Genomic DNA, 20,227 nt, shown 5'->3' with positions numbered 1-20,227 from the left:
TTTTTTTTTTTCATTTTGTAAACCCAATTACACAATGGCTGGGGCTAGAGTGTAAGAGGAGAGAGAGGCAGAAGGAAGCTGCTGGCCTAACCGAACTCTCTAGTTTTCCACAGAAAACAATAAATCATCCTGGTAAACCCACAAGCTGATTCACATCTTCTGGACCTAACAAAGATTACCAGAGGGAAATTTTTTATTTTGATGACTTCTGAGCCGTGGTTCCGAAAACTCAGCAGTAATTTGAAGGAAGAAAGAAAGAAAAAAACCATCAGCTCTTCTACCTATTCTTACTACATGCGTGGAGGTCAACACCAGTGGTTAGAAAACTTGTAAATGACCGAGCAACAATCACTAAATCTTTTTTCGGCAACATCATAGGAGCTTGATGAGGATTTTAGGCTAAACCAGAGCCAAAAGAAATTTTAACAATCCAGGCCGACCCTCGGAGCCAAAGGCAGAAAGATATGTTATTCTTCCCTCCCTACTTGTGCAGATAAATTGTATATAGATAAGGGGGGGCCAGACAATATTTCTGCACCTCAGCTCCCAGATCTGTTTTTACTTCTCTGCAAAATGTTTCTGAGGTAAATTAAAGTTAGAGGAAAGGCACAGATCTAATCTGTCGGCTTGGTTTTGAAAATCTTAGGCCTATTCGTCTAAACAGTGCTTTTCAAACATTTCTTTTTTCCTCCAGCGGTTCCACACGTAACCTCATTCAGAATTCCGAAATCTAAAACAGAAAACTGGGAGCTGTTGGCAGACATGTGGCGGGAGGCCCGGAGTTGCTCACGCTTGGCTTCCCCTCTCCCTCAGGATTCCACAGAAAACCACTCACCTAAGGCACTCTTAAATTGAGTGTCTGGACAAAAGTCACACCATGGTCACTCCTAGACACTTGAAAGAAAGATCTGGGCCAGATTCTCCAGATGGTGCTGCAGGTGGAGCCTGCCCTGGTGTCTTTGGTATCAAGTTGGTCATGCCACCTTCATGAAGGTGGGAAGACACAAATGGGAGACATGGAAACGGGGAGTGGACCACCTACAAAAGCAGGCTGGCCAATTTCCCTTGTCATGAAATTAGGCTAAATTTGCAACGAGGCAGTTATTGGCAGTCCTTTCCACCCCTAGAAAAGTACAAAAAGACACTGAGCTACCACACCGATCACCACCCCTGCACTCACTCCCTGGGAAAATCCAATCTTTGTCCCAAAGACTGAAGACCAAGGGTGTAGGGATGGAGAGCAGCCCCCGTCATGGTGGCTGTGGCAAGTTGAGACCCAGGTTACTCAGCTCTCAAACTAGGACCTCCCTGAGGTCCCAGCTGTCAGGCAGCAGTGAATTCAGATCGGGATGATGGGACTACAAACTAAGGGGATTTGTAGGATTTGTGGATCAACTTTCTGCCTGATGGCTCCTACCTCTGAGCTCTAAGAACTTAAATCTGATCAATATAAAATCTCATAAGAATTTCCTCCTTTTTTTCTCAGAACATAGATTCAGTGAGCTAAGTTTTAAATTCCAATCCAACTGCATTTTAAATTCAATTCAAAATTTAAATTTAAATTCAAATTAATATATCATTTGCAAACCACATTTGTTTTCCCCCCGATGACATCCTTGGGAGGTAGACAGCTGATAGCTGCTACGTATTTGCTCATATATAACATACCTAAGGCAGAATTCTTTGTTCTTCTACCCATGCACTCTCCCTCCCTGCCTCATCCCAACATTCCCCTAGTTATTTATGTTAAATCTTAAAAATCATCCTTAATTCCTCTCTGTCCTTTATATCTACATTTAGTGAATTAGCAAGTCTTGTCAATACTACCTCAAATATACGTCCTTAATCTGACCACTTCTTGGCGTCACAGAACTCTAGCCTGAGCCATCATCATCTTTGGTATCATCTTATTGGTTTCCTTGCTGCCTACCCTCCATTCTCCAGTTAGCAGTCAGAGTGATATGCTCAAAGCTAAACCAGATGATATCACTACCCTCCATAAAATCCCCAAGTGGCCCATTATACCAAGAAAAGTTCCAAACCATTCACCATGCTCTGAAGTTCCTAGTAATCTAATCATTGCCTACAACTTTTACCTTCCACCCCCAAACCCCACATGCGTGGGGCCTTCTTTAGGTTCCTCGAACCCACACTCATTCCCATTCTGGGCCTTGGCGGTGCTGTTTCTTCTAGCTGGAAAATTCTTCGCTCAGGTCTTTGCAGGGCTGTTTCCCTTTTACCATTTACATCTCAGGTCAAATATCACTTCCTCAGTCATTTTTGACTATGTGAGCTAACATGGCCTTCCCCATTACCACTCACACATGCTCTGTGTCATTGATGTATCTTATTGCCTTTACGATATTAATCACTACTTAAAATTATTCACGTATTTTATTAATGTATTTTTTGCATTTTTTCCCATACTAGAATAAAATTTGTGAAGTCAGGGATTTTTGTCTTATTATTCTACTTTCAGTGTCTAGGACTGTGTCTACCACATAGTAGATAATCAATAAGTGTTGGCCAAATGAATGAATTTTTTTTCTCCCCTAACTGTGAATCAGGTGCTGTGCTAAGTCCTCTGCATATATTCTTATAGCAATAGTTAATCAGGGTGGCAGTAGACCACAATGGTAGAGTGTGGACTCTAGCACTAGAGTTCTGAGATTGAACCTTAACTCATCACTTACTAGCTGTGAAACCTTGGGTAGTTGGATCTCATTTTTTTATCTGAAAAAAGTAAAAATAAAAATAATACCTACCCCACAGATACTCACGACAAACTTAGAACAATATGTTACCCATAATAAGCATTTAGTAAATACTAGTTATTCTTACCACATTGTTTCACTTTATCCTCACGACAACCCAATAATACTTATCTACATACTACATCTTAGGAAAAGTCCTCAGCCAGATAAAATAATTTCAACCCTAGTCCATGGAGCTAGTACAGGGTAGCACAGAGATTAAACCTCTGATAAGACAATACTCTCAATGCTCTACCATGCTGCTTCATACTGTGGGCTATTTCCAGGATTCTCCAGATTTCTAGGTAATTCATTATACAATCATGTATAAAGCAACAACAATGTGCTTTATACACGATTGTATAATCATGGACAGTATGGTAGCCTTGTAGATACAAATATGGATATTTCAACATTCCTGCCTTTACTATTACACTTTAGAGGGGATAACCAACTCTTGTCCTGGCTAACTTTCTAACAAGGATGGAAAATGCCTCTTATAGTTCCCCACAGTGAGAAGGTAGGAGTGAGTGCTTACTGTCTTTGGGCAAGAGAACAGTTTCCTCCTCTTTTCCTGATACATGCACATGTTTCTTACATGCCACCATCATCTCTTAGATTTCCCTGAGTCCCTTCATTCAAACAAGTCTTTGGTTGAAGCCCTACCCTTAGCCTCCTCCACACTGTTCCCCTACACAGGGATAGGCATTCACACTTGCTCCAGCTGGCCACCCAGGCTGCTCATATGGAATAATAACTCTCACTGGAGTAGGATGGTGGTTCTAGAATTGACCAGAGGCTGCATTGGGATGAATAGATGGAAGCCCGAGGAGAAGTGACAATGCTAAGAGGGACTCTGGGAACTTGAGGAGAGAAAAACTGAACCATATGTTTCCAATAGAGAACTTCTTTCTCTGTCATCTTTTCCTTGGAAAAGTTTAATGAAGCCACATAACTATTATGGATTGAAGTCTATCCGCAAAAAGAAATTTGGAGCTATTACACATCCATGGCACAAGGTGACAGAAACCATAATTCTCTACAAAGATTCTTGTATGAAAATAAAATGGATGGATGAAAGGGTGAATGGATATATGAACAGACAGATGGATAGACTTATAGATAGATTGATAGGTAATAGATTTATGTCTTCCTCATTTTAAAAATATTTTGTCACCTTTTTAATCTTATATATTACCATAATATGATACGCTTATATATCTCAACTGTCTCCATATTGCGACAAATGTTGAAAATAGGCAATTAATCTTTGAATTCAATCGTTCCTTTGTTTCTAATCTTAGTGATACTTTTACAATAATCTCTTCTTTCAGGTATATTTCAACATAATTTAGCAGAAGAAACTTGAATATTAAAAGAGAAGTAGCTTTATTTTGGCATAATAGGAAGTCAAACAGCATTTTAAAACTTTCCTGCTAATCATATGAAATAACATATAAAGTGCCTGGCAGAGGGGTATGCACATGGCGGGTGTCCAATAAGTTCAGCATCATTCCTTTCAACCCTTACATATAAACCATCACTGTGTTGTAGATGTCAATGAGAATTAAACAGTAATTAGCAACTAAATACGAAAACTTCCTTACCATTTCTCATGATGATTTAAACATCCAGATGTGCTTTTTCCCCATTGTTATAGATTCTCTGAAGTCAGATTATCTGGGGACCAAATTACCGTTCCACCATTTTCCAGCTGTGAGACCTCCCCCGCTTCCTGTCGAGTCACTTAACATCTCCAGGGCTCAGTTTCTTTATCTGCAAAGTGGGGACAATAAGAGAGTGTTTATGATCATTAAAGAAGACAGTAAGACATATAAGGGCTTAGAGCAGTGTCCTGCATGTGGTAGATACTCTCTGAATACAGTGGTCTGGTCTTTTGGGTTGTAAGCTGGAGGAAAATTGTCTTCTTCATCAGAAAAACACCTAGACATTTGAAATGTACCAACCACAGTGCATAGAAACCACGCATAGGTACCACACATAGGTACCACTGCAACAGAAATAAGGCAATGATTTGAGCTTTGAATAATTCTTTTACAGACTTCATGGGATTAATTAGCTTTATGTCTCTAAAATCAGCAATTAGCATTTTAGGAGTATGTGAAAATATGCCTAATGCAGGTATAAAACAGCATTTCCCACCTTCTTTACAATGGTTTGTGGTTGTGGAATTGAATTTCAGCCAAATAATATCAATCAAAAAGTAATTTAGAAGCAGCCCAAAATATGTAACATGGAAATATTATATGCAACTCGAAAGTAAATTATGTTTTTCACAAGAGTGAGGGAGAACTACAGAGTCTGGATTTTTGAAATGAGAAAGAGCTGCTTGAGGCTATTTGAATGGTACCAAGTGAAACAGAGTACCGTTCAGCTGTTCTTGGAGTTACCACAAAAATATACTCGATGATTTTATGACAGCAATAAAGCAAAGAAAATACAAGCAAGAAAGTGATCTGTAAGAAAAAGGAATAAAATTCATCACTTGTACACTTGCAACATACACATCTTGAGGTTCACATTTGCAATTCTAATAAGCATGAGACCTCATTGGTTTTCTAAGCATGAATATGCCCCAGCACAGGGTGATGTCTCTTGAAGAGCGTAGAAGAGGCATTCTGTGTACTTGCTGTCCTGTGGTTAGCATGTCCCATGGAATAATTTCAGCATGGAGTCTCAACTTTTAGATCACAGTTTGAGACACATAAAGAGTATGCAACTCAGAGCTCATCGTTATGAAGGGTAAATAAGACGAGGAACCATTTTATTTTTGTTTGAATTCCTAGTTTTTCATATTAGCAAAGCTCTAACAGCACCAGCAAAAAAGAGACCAGGAGAGAATTTGTTCAAAATAGCACAGAGAAGGAGGGAAAAAAAAAATCCTGGAAACAACAACAACAAAAGGCCCCTTTCTTTTGGCATTGTTACCTCGGATCCCCATTTCTGTATATTTTAACTTTTATTCTGTTTATCAGTTTCTATCTAAAAAATAATGTCTGAGCCAAATTTTCATCCTATGTAACTCTATGAGGATTCTCTTTGGCTTTCTTGGAGTCTAATTCTCCCATGGCGTTGCACGAGATGTAAATCTGACCCTAAGGGAATATTATTTCAGTGAGAGGAGAAACTGCCTTTCATGGCAGCATGGTATCATTTAAGTGTTTTTTTAAATGTAATCTTTAAGGGAGATATAAAATTTATAAGTGGTAATGATATCATTTTAATCATTTCAAGCTAATAGGCCGACACAAAATGAGGGTGTTTTCTTCTTAAGTGTGTTTAATCAAATGCAGAGTTTGGGAGTCTCCAATTTAGAGATACTTCTTCAAATAAGCACTCTTCCTGCTGAGTCACTGTGGTTTTCCTGGAATGGGTTTCTGAAGGTTGGAATTTACATGGTGTAGCATTTTTTCTGTCTTAAAGAGCCTTTTCGACCCCCTACTCCAACCCATTCTCTGGTTCACTTGCTCTCCTAAGTCACGAGCCCGAGGACATCCCTCCATGAACAACCTGCAGGATTATGTGGCTTCATCTCTTCCTGGTTGACCACACAGAACTCTTCCTGAAGACAGCAATGAGATCTAAGGGAGTCCAGGCTATGGAGATCCAATCCATTCTCAGTAACCAAGATATTCATCTCAATGCCAATGTACAATTTGTACTATTGATTTTTTTCCCTTACAACTATAAAGGTTTAGTGTCAACCAGTTCTACTACTCTAATACTGGCATGCCTTTTCAGTGCCTTGCCAATTAGTAAAGTTTAGGCTATGTTTTTAAAGAACTGATCAGTTTTTGTCAGCAATGCTGGCTCTCAGCAAAAATATACTATTGCTTTAAAAGGACCAGAGGACAACTTTTTGGAAAGTACGGATCTTCTGGTTAAATAAAAATTGAAGGAGAAAAAAAGAGGAAAAGAAGGACCAACTGTGCTATGGATACTGTCCATGCACAGGATTTAGGCTCTTTTCCCTTTAATATACACGTACCTTTCCTCTCTTCTATTCTAGAGCAGTGCTGTCCAATAGAACTTCCTATGGTGATAGAAATATTTTATGTCTATGCTGTCCAGTAAAACAACCACTGGCCGTATTTGGCTACGGAGCATTTGAAATGCTGCAAAATGCATTTGAGGAAGTGAATTTTAAACTCTATTTGATTAATTAAAATTTAACTTTAAGTAGCCCTGTCTCACACTGTTGTGGTTAGTGCTGGTCTTGAATCTTGAGTTGTGTAATTTTGAGTCCATTTTTATTGTTCCTGTTAGAGTAATAGATATTTATATTTCCTCATGTCATTTTCAAATCTTACTGCAAAGGATGCAGCACAAAAATTCTTTACCTTATTTTTATATGTCCCATGGGGAAAATGTTCTTTATCGGCCTCTCTAAAAACTTACCCTGTTGCTGAAAGTTCGTTCACCTTTTATTTATTTGGACAACAGTTTATTAAATGAAGATAGGAAAAAGCCTAGCTTGATCTATGGTCTGGGAAACCCAGCTCCTAAGTGTAGTTTTGGTCTCTTTAACATAAAATTACTATAAGGTCAAATTTGATTGTATTGGCTTGCTAACCACTTTTTGATTTTTAATTGTTCATTATTGCTCTAACAGAGCCTTCAGGGTCCATGCTATAGGACCAGGTCATAATAAATTGCTTCCAGCATTTCTAGATTTTTAGTAACTAACCTCTCTCGGAAGGGACCCCTAACATATTAGTGTTGTACCAAATTCTACCCAATCTTGGGTTACAATAAAACACCCATGCATTTTGTAATATTTTTTCTGAATGCTTTGTAATTTATTATATAGAATACAACTTTATTTAGGAAAATTATAATAAAGGTGTTTATAATCTAATTGATGAAATTCGAAATAAATGAATTTGAAGAAAATTAGGTATGTGTATTAGTGAAATACCTGATTTTCGTCTTTCAAATGTTTCAATTTGTGAAAATTGTATAGAACTCATGTAAAAATCTATAAGTCGATATTTTAAGTGTTAATATTCCCTGCACATATCACTTGATGGCTTACTAGTGTGTTGTCTAAAATATTGAGCACCACTTAAGATTTATATTAACCATTGTAATAACATACTTTCTAATAGATAGCTATAATAAAATTTTTAAATAAATTTAAAAATAAATGTGGAAGGGTTCCTTAAGACTACACCCATAACTGTGGTAATATTAAAATTTATGTGTAGGTAAAAACAAATCCTGAAAAGTAGTAATCCTTAAAACTATCTTTAGTTACACTTGAAAAATATCTCAGTGTTAAAAACATATAATTATTCTATTCTAGCCCTGTTAAAAATGCAAGCTTGATAAAGTAATCAGTAAAATAATAAAGAAGAAAGTAATTAATATTTATTTGCTAAAATAAAATTATGTATTTAAAAGAAGTGGGCAAATATTTTCTTTTCTTAAGCTTCCTTCAGCCATAGCTGAAATACAGTAAGAATTGTAACTGGGGAAACATAGGTGATATTAAGCATGCCAATGTGAACAAATCATAAATCACAAAAGATGGGAAAAAATGATACCCATGTGTATAAATCCTTTTGATACATTACTAGGATTTAGATGTTAGAGAGCTAGCCTTGACATTAACCATTATCTCAATGCTTAGATGTTTCTGAAGAGATAAAACATAAGACCAGGAGTGGCTTTCAGACATTGGACACAAAGCCACGGAGGTCTTTGACTAGAGCTGGTTTACAGGCTTTTCTTTGTGAATCACCCTCTCTCCCTACTGAGCTGAGAAAGAACTGATGAGTAGGAGGAAATAGAGAAATTCCCTAACTCTCTACCAAGACATTAAAACCACCTAGATATTCTAATGGGGCTTATATATAGAAAAAAACTATTAGCAATATGATGCATTCATATACTCATGAAATCATAGAAATGAGATACAAATTTAAAAGAACGCAGTTCAAGTAAGACATATCTAGGCAAATAACTTAGATGTACATTAAGGAAGTAATGATTCTCAGGAAATTTAGATGAGAAATTTTGTTTAAATGCTACTTTTTTTTGCTGTCGTTTAATTTAAAAACTGTTAAGGCGGGGAGAAATATGAAAGTCAGTTTGGAAATAAAGCCAGTCTCAAGAGAAGAAACATGATATGTAAACTGAGTATAATGGAGGAGAAAAGTTCAGGAAGTCATAAGCAAATTCAGGGATGTTGAGAAACCAGTTCAATTTCCCCGAGTTTTTATTTATTAAGTATCCTGATTCCAAAAGTAGAAGCTAAGTGATGAACTTCTAAGTACCCATATGCAACATTATTTTGACTGACCTAGAGTCTTATTAAAACGACTTTAGAGTTTATCAATGATGATGTAAGCAAAATAGCCTCTTGGAGAGTAAGTTTTAGCAGTGGTTTCTAACAAAATTCAGAAAAGAGCTACAAAGCCATTAACACTTAGAGCCACTCTGGTAGGGCTGTTGTGTTTGTAACCAAAAGGCATCATGGAGTAAACTTGCAATGGCTTTTTGGTAAAAAGTGCTAAAGTTCTCATCTATGGTTGTTGAATTAGAGAATCTTAGGGTTAGAAATCATCTTAGATGTTGCGAATTCATCCCAACCCTTTCTGCAATACCCCTGCTGAGGGCTCATCCAGACTCTTCATAAACACTAACAGCATTAGAGAATTTAGCAGATGGTTTTTATTTTCAGAGAGTTTTATTTGTTAAAATGTTCTTCTTTGTAGAGTTCCTAAGTGCATCTATCTTTAACTACCCTTCTCTAGTACTAGTTCTATTTTCCAAAGACACTCAAATTAAGTTGACACCTCCTGCCCAGAAAACGCTGGCCACTTGTTAAGTTCTTTCTTCTCCTTAGTTGCTTTCATCGTTGCTCACTTACCATGTCTTCTGGTCTTTGCCATCTTTTCTGGGTCTCTCCAGTTGGCCCACGACCCTGTTAGACTAGGGCCCCTTGAAACCAGCACAATATCCCAGGTCTTGTCTCACCTAAGCAGAGTAAATAAAGCAGGACTTTGCCTTCCTGGAGCAAAGCACTGTGCTTCCTTAGAAGATCGGGTCAAGTGCTTTGGCAGCTACATCACACTGCCAACTCATATTGACCATGTGATTCACAGTGTGATGTTAGCTACAGGCATTTCGTAGGTAAGGAAGTTCCTTCTATGCCCAGTTTGCAAAGAATATTTACCATAAGTGATTGTGAATTTTGTTTCTGCATCTATTGAAATAACCATATATTTTTTCCTTTATTCTATGAAAGGAATGAGACAAACCTCACTGAGGCATTTTATAAATACGTAAGTGGAACCAACATGGCATTCCTGCAATCAATCCAAATTGGTCATAATACATTGTCTAATATATATGTATTGCTGCATTCTACTTGCACATATTTGCTTTAGAATATTTGAATCTATTTTCTTGAGTAATATTAGCCTTAATTATCCCTTTCTTATAGAAGCTTTGCCAGTTTGAGTAGTAAGGTTAGGCAGGCCTCATAAAAATGAGGTAGGAGGTGTTCCCTCTTTTTCAATTCCCTGGAAAAGTTGGTGTGCTAACTCTCCCATAAATGTTTGGTAGAGTTTGCCAATGATCCATCTAGTTCCAAAGGGTTGTTTTGTTTTGTTTGTTTGGGTTATTGTTGAAGTTTTAAAATTACACCATTAACGTCTTCAATAGCCATGGGTCTTTTGGATTTTTTTTCATGATAGCTATTTCATTAATGTCTGGCCTTATTTTATTATTTCCTTCTTCTTTTTGGATTGAGCTGCAGTTCTTTTCTAACTACCTGAGATAAATGCTTAACTCATTTCTTGTCAACCTTTGTTCTTGCTGTATGTATGAAAACAGCACATAGTTTTTATTTAATCTGGTATAATTTTTGCCCTTTGATGACATAATTTAGTATATTTAACTTTTAATGTAATTACTAATATATTTTGGGTTAAATCTATCATTTTACTATGCCTTTCTGTTTGTTTTGCTTGTCCTCTATTACTTTTTCGCTCCATTCTTGTCTTATTTTAGATTAATTAGCTTTTCCATCTATTTCTTTATTGGTTTGGAAATTATATTTGTGGGAAGATATTTTATTAGTTCTTACCTTAGAAATTATAATATGTACCTCATCAAAATCTGATGTTCGACTTCTACTGCCAGACAAAACTGAGCAACAGGGACTAGATTTATCCTCCCACCTGAAACAACTGAAAAACTAGATGAAATATATGAAAAAATATCTCTAAAGACTCTGGACATAAGGAAACTAAGGACTGTGCTCCCTGAGAGGCAAGAAATCAAGGTGTCAGGACTTGCAGTGACCTCCGCTTACTGCCTAGAGCAGGTCAGTAAGCCTTTGCAGGGGAGCCCCCAGGAAAGCTGATGGTATCTCTGAGGTGTGGAGATGGATCTGGGAGCCAAGGAGAGCAGAGTTGCTAGGATCTGTAAGGCAGAGTACTGAATAGAAGAGCACTGCAGTGGGGAGGCACTCTGGATGTCTGTAAAAGGTTTGTCTCAAGTACTCAGTTGGGTACTGATCAACACATGCATTTGAGGAAAACTACCCAAGTCCAGGGAAAGAACCACCGAAAATATTAAAGGGAACAGTGCCCCCAGATCACCAGGGCCAGGAAAAGTGCCTGCACCTATATTAACTCTATTTTCTTCTTTTCTGGATTCTTGATTTTCAGGCATCTGGGGCTTCACTGACAGAGGTGAGGCTACTCCTCCCAGGGCCAGCTAATTCCTAGAGAAGCAAAAGACTCCACTGCAAGCATACCTTTCATATGTATACCAACCAACCCAAAGCCCATACTCCAGCTGTCTTCTTTACTGAACACTCATACTCTAGGAGTTAATAGTCCTCTGCCCTAATCTCCCTAGGGCCAGGTACCAGACACTTAGGGATCACCCGTGTATCCCAGAGCCAGCTCTAATTATTCAACCTATCGAATCCTAAGCCTGGTCAACTGCTGACCTTACTGTATTTATTTATATTTACCTGCATTTTATCATTTTTCCCCTCTCTATCTTTTCTTGTATCTCTCTTCTTCTAACTGGGATGATTTTGATTATGTCTGAAAAAAAGTCCTTAGGTATTTGTTTTAATGTAGGTCTTCTGGTGACAACTGTTTTCATTTTTTATTTGAAAATATTTTGTATCACCTTGATTCCTGAAGGATTTTTCGCTGGATAAAGAATTCTAGGCTGGCAGGAGATTTTTTCATACATTACATTATTGATATCATCCCTCTGTCTTCTAGCTTTGTTGCTATTAAGAAGCAGCTGTCAGTCTAATGTTGCTCTTGAAATAATCTGTCACCTACCACCACTACCCCTAATACTTTTAAGATTTTCTCTTTGTCTTTGGTTTTGGGCAGTTTGTCTATGATGTATCAAGGCATAGGTTTCTTTTTATTTTCTGTGAGTTTAGATTTGTTAAACAATTAAAATCTGTGGATGGATAGTTTTCAAAACCCTTGGAAAAATTTAGTCCAGAATCACTTTAAATATTGTGTCTTCTACACTCTTCACCTCCTTTAGTTCTAGGTCCCCAATTGAATCTGTGTTAGACCAACTCACTGAGCTGACTGTCTTTCACTGTCTTTCATGTATTCCTCATCTTTTTGTCACTCCATGCTTTATAATGGACAGTTTATTCTTAGCTACCATCAAGCTTACTGTTTGTCTCTTGCTAAGTTTATTTTGTTCTTAAACTCAACCATTGCGTTCTCAATTTTAGTTATTACAGTTTTTAGTTCTAAACTTCTGTTTGGTTCATTTCACATCCACAATATCCATTTTAATTTAAAGCTTTTTGCTGAATTTAAGTTGAGCTTTTATTTCTCTAAACATAGAAATCATAATTGTTTATTAGTCTATGTCTGGTGCCTTTTCTGTGTGCAATATCTGTAGGTCTCTGTTCTTTGTTGTTTGTGCTGGTTCTTCTTCATGTTTTCTTGTCTTCTCATATGCCTAGTTATATTTTATTGTCTGTTGCACATTGTATTTGAAAAATAAATTTTGAACATGATTTGAGACCTAAGATGATATTACTTTCCTCCAGAGACAGCTGTCTTCTTTTGCCACATCTTATTTTTTAAATGTTCAAAAATATTAAAAAATTTAAAGAATTTTACAGTGAACATTTGTAGAGTCACCACCTAGACTCTACCTTTAACATTTTTTAATGATTTACTACACTTTCTTTATCATGTATCTATCTGTCTATCCATGTGAGAGGGTTTTTTTTTTTTTCTTCCCTCTGCCAAACACAGTTTGTTAGGAGAAAAATAACAATCCAGGATCACTTCTGTCTAATTTCAGGACTTTATATTTTTCTGGACTAATAAAATGAGTTTAAGTGTGCATCAGCGTGAAAGCTGTTTTACTCCTTCCTTTTTCCTTATTAGCATGCATCCCTTCAGGGCACTAACCCAAAGTATATGATGATTTAACAAGCCTCTCTCCCTTGGAAAACTCTAGACTAAAACTCTGGCTACCCAATTCTTTGAAACTACTAGATGTACTGCTCACTCTTTCATATTAATAGATACCCCAGGGCAAAAACAGCCCCATATTGCAGATTTCCATTCCCTGGATTTGCATCTCCTCCTTTATAGTATCTTTGTAGTGATTCAATATTTTGTCAGCTCTTTTATGCTTTTAGAAGTTTTTACAAATATTTCATCCATTTTTGAGTTTTCTTAGTGGAAAGAAATGAACGACCTAGGCTACCATGACCAGGGCATAAATCTCCCATTCTCTCATGAACCCATTCAAATCATAATTTCATCCCTATCACTTCATTAAAACAGTTCCTCTCAAGGTCACCAGGGACTCCCAGATTTACAATTCCAGTGGTGGATTCCCAATTTTCATCTTGACATTTCAGTAACATCTAGTATTAACGATCAAATTTTGCTTTATTCACTTGCTTTCCAGGACTTCCACCTCTCCTGAATTTTTCTCCCATCTCAACTAACTGGTCCTTCCCCAGAATCCTTTGCTGGAATCTCTTCCTTGAATTAGATCCTAAGTATCAGTGTGGCCAGAGCTAAATCTTTGCAAAATTTCAGTTTTCTAGGCCTGCTTCCTAGGTGATCTCCTCCTGTTTTAAATAACATATACATCCATCTTGACTGTCAATATTATTAATCAAATCCTAAATCTAACTATCAGAGACATTTACCTTTCATCTTTTTTTTTTTTTAGTTCTCTCTATATTATAATTTGACTAGTTTAATTTCAGGCTGGTTTGATTTAAAGCTAAATTTTAAATTTAATTCACATTTAATATTTGAATTAAAGATTCCTCTGCAAGATTTTCTCTTGTGATACAGCCAACCTTCCCCATCCCTATCCCTATGTTCACTCTAACTTTAACATTCAGTCAAAAAAAGGGTGATACATATCATTGATTATAAAAATCTGAAGAACTCCATTGATCATCAGTTACAATCATGCCAATGGGAACTGCACAATCATAACCAGCTACAAAGTACTTAGGATCTAATAAATTCATCCCTTAAATTTCCACAAGGAGAAAAGCATGGAGTAGAGAGTAATAAATGCAAGACGAGATGACTGAATCAGTCCACTAAAGCTCTAATGAGAAAATGAACAGAGCCATACCAGAATTCCTCATGGCTCATCACCAGCAGCTAAATTTCTTCAAAAACCAGATTTCAGATATCCCACAATTTATGTTGAATACACATTCAAAATAACATTAAGTACTCAAATAGTCTTTGTATTTTAATAAAGTTTTTAAGCCCTAATGAAAAATGACAAGTCATTCGTAGAGAAAGGAACTGAGAGTAATGTACCTACTGTCGCAAAGCAGCCTGGTAGGTAGAAATAGAACAAAAACCTATGGGTTCTGATTTTTTTCACCCATCTGTTCTGTATCAAATTGCCTATGCAACATTTTCAAGATATAATAAGCATCTTGACATTAACATATCTAAAACTGAATTCTTGATTCCTCTAATCCCACCCTGGTTCAAGCCTCTCCTCCTCAGTGTTACACATCTTTAGTAAATGTCATTATTATTCACCCACGTTTTCAGACAAAAACCTATACGTCATTATAAAATTTATAACTTTTATGGCTTCACCAATTTTGGAAAATTTTGACTTCCGTATCTTCAAATCTTTGGCCCCATTCTCCTTGCCTTCCTTCTGGAATTGAAAAACCAATTTGCTGAATCTTCCCACCATGTTTCACATGTCTCTTATACATTCTTCATACTTCTGTCTCCTTGTGCTTTATTTGTGTTGACTTGCCTTACACTTCATTTAATCCTCTTTATGGCTGTGTCTAGTGTGCTTTTAAACCTGCTGTCAGGTCTCTAATTGTATTTATTTTATTTTTCAGCCTTAGAATTTCTGTTTAATACTTTTATTAATATCTAGTTATCTTCTGGGCTTCACCATCTTGCAGTCTATTTTTTAAATCATATGTGTTTTTTTCTTTGTTTGTTTGTTTGTTTTTTGAGTTCATGTCAGATACCCAAATAACTGAATCTCCAAGTGGTCTGTTTATATTCTATTACTTTCTTGGTTTTCAGTTATTTAGTTACGTTTCCTGATATGCTTGTTTATTTTTGGTTGAATGTCAGACATTTGAGGATCTGGATGATATTTTCCTTTAGAGAATTTGCTTTTGCGTTTAACAGGAAGTAGTAAAAAGTCTGAAAGACATCAGTGTTTGAGCTGATTCTGATTTGATTTTCAGTCTTAGGAAGCCTGGCCCATTTTTAGTTCAATTTTACTCATAGAGTTTAGCCCTTTAGTGGTCCCAACAGAGTATCTGAGGTTTTCCCAGGCCCCTCTGGCTTGATGAGTCCGAAACTTCCACTTTTGTCTCCCTAGCTCCATGAGAGTGCTGAGAGCTCTGCTCAGTTTTTCAGAACATACGTGGATCTGTAAACGTCTCAAGGTGAAAAGCAGCACTGAATGTTGGGTTACTTCTCTGTACATACTCTTTTTGGGGGAGGAGAGTGGTCTTGGAACTTCATATTTTGGCTGTCTTGGTGGTTCCATGATGACTTTATACCCATGTTTTTAATATTTTATCCAATTTCTCCAGTTCTTAGTGCATGGTCTGATAAATTCGAATCCACTATAGCCAGAGCAGAACCCATAGGAGTCAATCTTGATATTTTTTTTCTTTCTCCTGTATTACACCCATGTTTGAGCCACCAGAAGGTGCTGTGTATCCTACCTTACGAAAATACCTTGAGTGTAACCAGTTATCACCTTTTACTCTAGGCTGACATCATATCCCACTTAGACAACTACAGTAACCACCTAAATGGCAGAGGAGTTAGCTTTAGATGAAAAGTTAGAGGTTATTTTGAAAGAGAGAAGGAATATAAAATAGATATGGATAAAAGTAATTTTGTATATTTGGTGTTAACTAAAAAACGTGAGCAGGTTTCTCTCTGGTTTCTTCTATTTTCTTTGTAACTTAGGAGGTGAGGTCATCTGCTAGGGAAGGGGCAGAGGTGTCAGATCAGAGGTTTAAGGAGAATGAGAAAGTGATTTGATCAAAATAATGCAGCATTGGTGAGGGCCCATTTGAAGTTGGCCATGAATATAGTAGAACCAAGCTGCCATGTTATATGACACAGAGGAAATAAATAGCTGGAGTCACCAAACCTAGTGATTTGTAGGTAAATACAGTCAAAAGATAAGAGGTGGAGGAACTTTACGTTATTGAAAAGATTGTTTTTTTTACTGGAATGATGGCTTGCAAGCTCTAATTTGGATAGGAATGAAATTTTTTAAAATAGTCAAAGGCTAATATATTTGTATAAAGTGAAATTGTCAATGACCTAGAGGTGCCAAATGAGGTGAAAGAAGCATCACCTCATGGGGTGTAGTTGAACAGACAAGCTGAAAGCAGGAAGGTCATGGTCACATATGGATTCCAAAATTAGTGATATTGGAGTTAGGGAAATTGCTGATGACGACAGTGTCTGATGTGAGGTTATGGCCTGATGGACAGAAGTGGAGTGGAGACTGAGGTCAGGAGGAGATGAGGAACCAAGAGGCGTTGATTATGGCAGTTGAAACTGTGGGTCCTAAAGTAGCTCAAGATGATGGCAGGGCTTGAGGGAGAGAAAAGGACCATAGCCAAAGGCCAGTGTCTTCCATTGGCTGGGAAGTTGGAAGAAGAACGGCCTAGCCAAATGGGATGGGTTTCAAACAGAAGATGACTAATAATCTGAGAGCAGCAGTGGGGAGGACCACTCCTAGGTCCAGAGTAGTATGAGGTGTTAGAAGATAGACAATTACTTGCCAGTACTTCATGAAAGTGGTTTCTTTGTCTCTCAAGTCTCAGAGCTGGGTCAAGGACAAGAAAATAAGGGCTATTTCAGGAATGACTGAGAAGTGGAAGATGGATGGTCAAGTGTTTATAACACATACCTTCCAAGCTGCTGTCCAACCTTGAGACCCTACAATAACAAGATGTCATAAAGTATTTGTATTGTCTGGGCATAATGCTTCTCAAATGAGGCATACCAAAAAATTCTTATTTTCTGGAGGACGAAATTAGTTTGTGGTATTAAATAATATCTAAATATGAAAAAGCTACTGCTAAATAACTGTCTCATGGTGAAGGAAAGAAAAAAGACATTATTAGCTGATACTTATTTCTCAAGAATTTGATGGAGCATGCTAGTCATAAAAACAGCTCCCTTGAGACAAAACAGCAAAGTTGCTCATTTTGTTGAAGAAGTAGCATTCCTGTGTCTATGAAATGATTTGTGTGGTTTCTCTCAGTAATGTGTCAATATGGCTTGATTTTTTAGTAGATAATATGTTCATATTCATATATGTGTAGCTTCCAAAAAGAGGTAGAATGTGGTTTTCTTTTTACATAGAAATTTGGAATAAGGAATTTTTTTCGTTTGTTGATTAGCTCTGAATTATCCAGAGAGTTCCAGATTAACCAAAAACATCTTGGTTCACTTTTTCATCCATTCAACAGATATTTACTGAATACCTCATAAGTGCAACATATTGTTTTAAAAGCCAGAGATATAACACAAAAAGAAAAGGTTAGATTTAGTATTCATTTTTTAGTATTTTCCAAAAATGGTCATGTAAGCTAATTCAAAGGACAACAAATAGCATGGAATAATATGAATTTCTGACAACTCTCTTGTTAATTTGAAAAATTATTAGGTTTTAAAGATCCTTGTATATTTGTTTTCTATATGCTCTGGTATGAATATGGGTATTAATTGATAAAAATTGTGGCTTTTTCCCCCTGAAACCACCAGCTTATTCCACAGTCTACAGAATTAAATCCTTAGGTTGATTAAAACTATGCTTATAGATAGGCTGACTTTCCCTCAGTTTTTCCCCAGGACAATCCCTGTTGTTCTGGATAATACTCTCAAAATATCCTGGTTCAGAAAATAAAATATATGGTCAGGTTACTCAGAGACAAATGAGCTACAGGACAGAACTTAAGATTATATTTTAAAAGAAGTAAAGAAAATATATAGGGGCCAAATATGAGTTTATAAAATTATAATATTCGAGTTAAAAGTTTCTATCCATAACCAACTATAGATTCTCTATAAGGTTTTTTTAAGTGTTATTTTTTGCATTAATTATTTGAAAACAAAGAACAATGTTGATTAATGGGAATTTGGGTTTTAGAACAGATTTTTAATAAGTGGTGACATACGATATTTATCTGCAGAATCAGTAAAAGCTATTAGCTTTGGGTTCTGCCACAGAAAGACAGCAGCATGTTATGCATGATATCCAGAAAAAACACTAAAATAGTTTAACGAGCAAATTTCACTGTACCCTCAGGAGTGATTTTTAGTCAAGATCACTCCAAGTCTGCTATAACAAAGGTCAGGATATAAAGAACACAGAGGTACTGTCCAAAGTGCCTTGTGACTTACAGTGTAGCTGTCATCCATGACATTCTCAACTGACAGTCCTTCCTTTAAGTCTGGAAATATTATCTTATACTTTCTTTCACTTATCTTTTCCACTGGCATTTGTAAGTTGTTGCTTAAAAATTATATGTATATACACAATGGGTTTTCAAATAAGGAAACATTTGTCCTGAAACTACTTTTTTAGAATTAAAGCTGTTTGGATAAATTATCATCCTATTCAAGCCAATGAAGCAAAATTACCCCCTGGGTTTCTGAGGTTAAGAATTTAGCCTAACAAAATTATAGCTTATGTCTAACTAAATGTCAGTTCATTAATAAGTTTTATGTGCAGTACCATAGAGATTGCATTTTAAGAAATTCAATTCCGTGTAAAGATGGCTTAATGATATCTTCAAAACTTAAACCACGACAGAGTTAGAGGGGATATATACCCATTTCATAGGTGAAAAAAAGCTGAAGTTCAAATGTAAAAATCACAAAGGGAAATAAAAAGGAAATGTAGAACCTAGGCTTCCACTATATGGAAAACAGAAATTTATTATTCAGATTTTTTTAAAGGGATTGTTAGAAAGGGAATTCAAATCCTATTGATTTGTTTTACTCTTTCTCAAGTAATGTCAATAATTATATTGGCACTCACTGAGCATTTACTCTACGCCAAGAATTCTATTAGGTGCTTAATCTACATTATCTATTTCTCAATACAGTGTGGTAAGGTGGTTGTGTTCATAACTACTTTGCAGAAGAGGAAATGCAAACTGAAAAGGTTCATTTATTTACCTTGGTCTCACAGAGTCGGGATTCAGACTCAGCTGTCTAATTCCAGAGCATCTGCCTTAAACCAGGCTGCTAAACCAGTCAAGGGGACGTTGTCACCCCAGATGCTCAAAAACCAAGAGATTGTCCTACCTCCATTTTGCAGATGGAAAAACTGAGGCCCTAGCCCTGTGCAAGATCACAGCCTTGCTTGACTTCAGAGCAAAGCTCTTTCTCCTGTACCAGGCTGTCTCCTTAATCTCATCTTCCCCCTTAAAATTATCTTATTTAAAAAAAATGTAAGACCTAGAGATTGTCATTCTGAGTGAAGTAAGTCAGACACAGAAGGACAGATATCATACATCGCTTATATGCGGAATCTAAAAAAAAGGGTACAAATGAACTTACTTACAAAACAGAAGTAGGGTCACAGAGGTAGAAAACAAATTTATGGTTACCAGGGTATAAGGGCAGGGGCGAGGGATAAATTGGGAGATTGGGATTGACATATACACACTACTATATATAAAACAGATAACTAATAAAGAACTACTGTATAGCACAGGGAACTCTACTCGATACTCTGTAATGGCCTATATGGGAAAAAAATCTAAAATAAAAAGAGTGGATATATGTATATGTATAACTGATTCACTTTGCTGTACACCTCAAACTAACACAGCATTGTAAATCAACTATACTCAGCTAAAAACTTCTTTTAAAAAAGTAAAATCCATATTCTTCCATTCTCCCTTTGTATAGGCTAGTACT

This window comes from Neophocaena asiaeorientalis, unplaced genomic scaffold (assembly GCF_003031525.2).
Source record: "Neophocaena asiaeorientalis asiaeorientalis breed wild unplaced genomic scaffold, Neophocaena_asiaeorientalis_V1.1 scaffold299, whole genome shotgun sequence".
Taxonomy (NCBI): Eukaryota; Metazoa; Chordata; class Mammalia; order Artiodactyla; family Phocoenidae; genus Neophocaena; species Neophocaena asiaeorientalis.
The sequence above is the reverse complement of the archived record's forward strand: the minus strand, read 5'-3'. Positions refer to the sequence as shown.